This window comes from Silene latifolia, chromosome X, assembly GCF_048544455.1.
Source record: "Silene latifolia isolate original U9 population chromosome X, ASM4854445v1, whole genome shotgun sequence".
NCBI lineage: Eukaryota > Viridiplantae > Streptophyta > Magnoliopsida > Caryophyllales > Caryophyllaceae > Silene > Silene latifolia.
In genome coordinates this window covers 293,791,834-293,798,464 of record NC_133537.1, presented here as the reverse complement: position 1 = coordinate 293,798,464, position 6,631 = coordinate 293,791,834, and the positions used below count along the sequence as shown (strand labels likewise).

The 6,631-nt window shown below is 38.9% G+C and overlaps 1 non-coding gene across 1 annotated transcript; it reads left to right on the top strand.

Moving 5' to 3' along the window:
- Positions 1-2,679: 2,679 nt before the first annotated feature.
- Positions 2,680-2,786, top strand: LOC141625648 (small nucleolar RNA R71). The gene has a single exon (XR_012535417.1). It is a non-coding gene; the product is annotated as a small nucleolar RNA R71 (small nucleolar RNA).
- Positions 2,787-6,631: the final 3,845 nt, after the last annotated feature.

The following is a 6,631-nucleotide window of genomic DNA, read 5'->3' as shown; positions in this document are numbered from 1 at the left end:
TACAGGACAGATTTTTCAATTCCAGTTATGCCAGGACCCGCGTCATAGAGCCAGGACGCTCGGATCATCATTAGCTCAGGCGGATTCCCTCTGGGGACGCTCGGATTCAACTCTGCTTCCACGGGTTCAGTTCCACCCGTGGGGATCTCCCTTTTCCCGTATCAATCTTTCTTCATTTCCTTTGTTCATTGTTGCGGGTGCACTACGAAGGCTCGGATAGCCTAGGCAAGTGCTATCCCCACACTAAATCAAACACTACACATCAAAACACGTTAAAACACCTCCCTTACTTTCTCTCATAACAAAAATCTTGATCAAAGCAGAAAAATGTAAATCCAAAAATGACAAAAATGCAATACAAGAAATAAAATGCAAGTTAAGGGGTTAGAATATTTACAAATGGTGGTTTAGGGAGGACTCCACCAAACTCTCATTCTTGAATGAGATGTCAAGGGGCCATAGCCAAGGTGTTGTTGATGTTGCTCAACACCTTGTAAAAGTAGTCGAAGGCTTGTTCATTTTCATCATTAAGATATTGCATAGATCTTTGCACATTGTGTTCTTCATTATGGTGATGACCCCATGTCAAGATGATGACTAGGATCAACAAAGCCTTGGTCTAAGGTCATAGCATTGTCAATGTACGGATTGACTAATCCTTCAAATTCGTCATCCCATAGACCATAAACTTTACTAGCTTGCTCCCCAATGATGTCATGAGTTGACAAGAGCAACTCTTCTTTCTTGTTGTCATGGCCAATGAGGCCTTCTTCCTTACTTGTCATGATGGGTGGTGAGCTATTCAAGCTCTCATTGTTGTTGAAATTTCCTTGCTCTCCGGATAGAGTTACTTGAGGGTTATCCACTTTCTTCTTCCATATGGGTGGTGATTATTTACCCATAGCTTGATCTTTGCATTGAGATGCTAACTTTTTCCTATCACTTTCTCGGCTATAGTGATCGACCTTGAAACATGGCTCATGTAGTCGGGGAGCTCTCATTGTTTTGTCAAAGTTGAAAGTGATTGTCTCATCCCCCACTTCAAATGTGAGCTCTCCATTTTTCACATCAATTACCGCTCCCACGGTGTGCAAGAAAGGTCTCCTAAAATGATAGGAATGTTGGGATCCTCCTCCATGTCTACAATGACAAAGTCTACCGGAATGAAGAATTTGCCAATTCTTATGGGCACATCTTCCCATAGCCCTAAAGGTATCTTTGTTGATCGATCTGCCATTTGAAGAGTAATGTTAGTGCATTTGAATTCTCCCATTCCTAGCCTCTTGCATACCGAGTATGGCATGACACTTACACTTGCTCCAAGGTCACATAATGCTTTGTTGATTGTAGTGTCGCCAATGGTGCATGGAATAGAGAAACTTCCCGGATCTTTGAATTTTTGGAGGGGAACTTCCTTGAAGAATATCACTACTCACTTTGGTAAAGGCAATAGTCTCTAGCTTCCGGATGGATTTCTTCATGTTAAGAATGTCTTTCATGTACTTTGCATAGGCCGGAACATGATTGATCAATTCCGTGAATGGGATTGAGACTTCTAAGTTCTTCATAATTTCCATGAACTTTCCAAGTTCTTCATCAAACTTAGGCTTAGCTTGACGACTTGGGAATGGAAGTCTAATCACAATAGGCTCTTTTTCCTTAGCCTTCTCTTCATTCTTCTTCTTTGAAACTTCATTGGTGGTGGGTTCTTCTTCTTCCTTAGAGTTCTCCACAACTCTTTGCTTGTCACTAGCATTCACAACATCTTCATCAATTGGCCTCTTCGGCCCTTCAACTCTTGTACCACTCCTCAAATGGATGGCACTCACCGTTTCATGTCTTGGTGGATTAACTTGAGGTGGTAATTGCCCCTTTTGTCTTTGAGAGATAGAAGATTCTAATTGAGACATTTGAGTTTCCAACATCTTGGTGTGGGCTAGTATGTTGTTGATGGTAATATCTTTGGCTTCGGTATCTTTTTGCATTTGGGTGAAAAATTCTTGTTGGTTCTTTTGAATTTGGAGGACCGATTTTTGAACATCAAAGCCTTGGTCATTGGATTGGTTGTAGGAAGGTTGATTTTGATAACTTTGGCTTTGGTTTAAAAAGGGTCTTTGCGCTTGATTTCTCATTGGAGGTAGGGTGTATGTTGGTTGAGGGTTTTGAACATTTTGGCTCTTGTATGAAAGATTTGGATGGAATTTGGTATTCTCATTGTAATAGTTGGAATAAGGGGTACCACACTTGTATACTTGGAAAGCATTCACTTGTTCTTTTGTTCCCCAACATTCACTTTGGTCATGTCCCAGAGTTCCACAACTCTCACATACTCCACTTGGAATTGAGGATGATGCCACCATAGCATTAACATGTTGTTTGGGTGATTTGGAAGCTTCATCAAGCTTAGCCATGGCCTTCTCAAACTTCAAATTGATGGTGTCAATATAAGCACTTAGTTGAGCACCCAATTGTGTGATGTAATCTACCTCATGCTTTCCTCCTCTAGTGGCCTTTCGAGGCCTACTATATTGTGAATTATGAACCGCCATCTCTTCGATTTTGGCCCATGTTTGATTGTCGTCAACTTAGGTAAACATTCCATTGGATCAAATATTGAGAATGTTGCGGGAGTCTTCATATAAACCGTTCCAAAATTGTTGCACAAGGAACCACTCGCTAAGTCCATGGCGTGGACAAGAACGACAAGTGTCCTTAAATCTCTCCCATGCTTCATACAATGATTCTTCATCCCTTTGCTTGAACCCGGTGATTTGGGCTCTCAACATATTAGTCTTCTCCGGAGGATAGAATTTCTTGTAGAAAGCAAGTGCTAACTTCTTCCATGAATCAATACCAAGGGTAGCCTTGTCTAGGCTCTTCAACCATTGCTTTGCGGTACCGATCAAAGAAAAAGGAAATAATACCCATCGGATTTGGTCTTGAGTAACTCCGGTTTGAGAAATTGCATCACAATAGTCACAAAAAGTCTCCATATGTGAATGAGGGTCTTCACTAGGCATCCCTCCAAATTTACTTCTCTCAACTAATTGTATGCATGCGGATTTGGCAATGAAATTACCGGTTAAATGTGGTGGTGTAGGAGTACCATTTGGTAGGTTCTCCTCGGTTGGTACGGAATGTGATGAAAATTTAGGCATTGTGGGTTGATTTTGTGGTGGGTTTTATATTGGGTTATCCTCTCCTTCTCTTGCAAAAGGGTTGGTGAACTCAATGTTATTTGGTTGTATGTCCACAATTTCTCCAATACCTACAACTCTTGAAGTTCCTCTAGCAACTCTTCTATTGTTGGTTAAGGTCCTTTCAATTTCAAGATCAATAGGTAATGGATTACCTTGTGATCTCCTAGTCATGCAAAATATCAAACAACTCGAAAATAATTAGAACAACCTTGAGGAGTTTTACTTCCCCAAGGTAAAGAAAGACACAACTAAAAATAATTAATGAAAATCAAATCAATTTAACAATGTCCCCGGTAACGGCGCCATTTTTGGTCCCGTTAAAACTCGTCGTCAAAAGCTACCAACCAAAACAATATTTATAATTCACAAACTACTCTTAGTAAAGAGGTAAGTAAAGGTCGGATCCCAAGGGACGGGTATTGATGTAGGATTCTCAATTGTAAATAGTTATGTCTTAGGGTGTCACAATTTGGGTTGAGATGATGTGTAATCTAAACTAATCAACAAAATGAAAGTAAATTAATGAAAACAAAGCAAAGTAATTAAAGGGGTTTGTAAACAAATGATTAAAGGCACTAGGTGTCATGGGTTCATAGGGGATTCATGGGAGTTGGATCATACATATATGTTCTCAACTAGATGCAAGCACTTATTGTCGTGATGGGATCGAGTTAGTGTATATCTTACAATCCCAAAGAAGGTTTGGCTCCCGGAGCCGAGTCCTTTAGACGGTACAACACCTATAAGTCGACTTAATCCTTCCTATTCAACTTTATGCATGGTCTAATGAGGCTCAAGTTGGTTTATATCTTACAAGCCTCATTGAAGAGATAAGAGATGGGTAAAAAATGCAAGGATTCATAGGCTCGCATTTCATCAAACATAACATGTGCATAAGTTGAAATCACAACAAACAAGCAAATTAATTATGAAAACATATTAGATTAAAGCATATATCAATCCCCATGTTTGTTTCCCCTAATTCCCCATTAACCCTAGCTAAAAAACTACTCACTCATGATCAAGTTTAGCATTCTAATAAGGTTGTCAATCATACTAACAAAGCAAAATATGATGAATAAATGAAAGTGATTAACAATAATTAAACAAAGGTAAAGAGGGATTATACCTATGAAGATGATTCCAAATAATAAAGCAAAGAATAATAGAAGTACTTGATGATTGATTGAAGGTTGTTAATCCTCCAAATAAACCCAAATAATCTTCTAATTACCCAAATAAAAGGAAGAACAATAGAGAAGTTAAGGAAAATTAAGATGTGATTAATATTGAGAAATGTATTACAACTAAATTAAGACTAATTTGAGAGAGTATTAAGAGATGCTAAGATTGGATTAAGAATTGATTAAGAGAGCATGCTAATCTTGGTAGTATGAAGGGGTATTTATATTAAAGATTAAGTACAATGATTAGGGTTACTAAGGGCTTTAATGACTATTAAAACCCTAAGAAAACTTGAGGAAATGCTACTCCCAAGGGAAATGCGCGGATCCTCCTTGCTAGTCCTGCCACGATCCCCCCATCTCGTGCTGAGGCACAGGCTGTTCTGCCTTGTGATCCGCTCGGATCAGGGAGGGGACGCTCGGATCTTTGCACTCCAGCCCGCTCGTCTTGGGTTCAAGCCACTCGGATCCTTGCAGTGTGGTACGCTCGGATCGTGCTCGGGTCGCTCGGATCTATGGGCAGAGTCGTTTTCTTTTTTAGCTCCTTAACAATCCGCAAGGATCGTGTTGGGGATGCAAGGATCCTTTCATCATTGCCCATTTCACTTTATTTATCTACCTAGGCCTCTAGTGTTAGTCTTCTCTTTGATGCTTGGTCATTAGATGCGATCCATTTAGCTCCATTTCACCTCATAAATGCAAGGTTAGCAATCCTTTCCTACCAAGGAGACAAAACCTCAAAGAATATGCAAATTGGGAAACTAAAGATAGTAAATGACCCAAATATGTGCTATAAAGCATGGGAACGAGGTTAATTCGGGGACTAAATGTGCTCAAATATTAGCCACATCACTTTCACCTTCAGCCCAATCCACACAATCGTTTTCCCATTCCAACGGCACTGTCCCCTGCTCGGCAATGCGACCTTGGCGGTGCAGAATCGAACGTAGTAGGATACAGTCAGATTCATTCGCAACCCATAAATATGGGCCTACCCGCTGATCATCGCGATCAAACCAGAGTCTCGAAGAGTCATTGTTATAGAATGCCCGCTCAAGTTTGCGAGCCTGACGAAAGCATTCCCGCTCCTCACCCCCGCCAAACTCGATGAGGGCACACTACCCGAAGCTATCATGCGCATCCTTGTCCGAGTAGATAGGTTGAACCAAATTCAATCCGGCTAACCGAATCAAACCTATTAACCAGTCAAGGCTATACGAGAGTATAGCCTTTCCATGCCCGTCCTCTGTATACGGGAGATTGTGAATGATGCATGTAAAGGGTTTAGCGTATATAAATCTACTTGGGGGTCCTGCAAGAGGTTCATATGATGCTTCATCATCATCATCAGTGAATGAATAATATGAACCACTATAAGTTGATGAACTTGACGACATAATCGATGTGGAAAATTAATGGAGGACTTAACAAGTTAAGAATTGGAAAGTGCAAACGGTACAAGTTAATATTGTGAAAATTATAATTATACTTATAATGAGTTTGGGTTGTATTGGAAATGGTCTAATAAGATAGTAAGAATTGGAACAGGTATAATAATTAGATAAGAATTGGTAACTTAACAAGTTAAGAATTGGAAAGTGGAAACGGTATAAGTTAAATAAGAATCGGTCAACTCTACCGTGTTAAACATATTAGCTTACAACGGTTATCAAAAAACCGTTGTCCAATTATGCCTTGTAATTTTTACTTTTTCTGATTCAAAGTTGCAGTATTGCGTGTTTGACCATATGTATAATACAAAATGATAATGGTTCTTTGTTAAGCCGTTATCATATTACATATATCAACAACGGTTGAAAATAACCCGTTTAAAAAAAAATTGTTTAATTATCTGTGATTTTCCAGTGTTTGTGATTTGACTAATGCATGCCCTGTAATTTTTACTTTTTCTAATTCAAAGTTACAGTATTGATTGTTTGACCGTATATATAACACAAAATGATAACGGTTCTTTGTTAAGTAATTATCATATTTCATATATCAACAACGGTTATTGTAAACCCGTTGTCATATTACACCAATAAACAACGATTTTTCTTATAACCGTTGTAAATACAGATCCACTTTGAAAACTGAAAAGTTTGTGGTTTTACCAATTCATGCCCTATTATTATTAGTTGTTTGATCATTATTCACCTCGTGTATGCATGCACAATTAATACAAGTTTGAATGTAACGTATGAATGAAATTAATCTAATTAATTATAGCTTTATTATACTATAAAT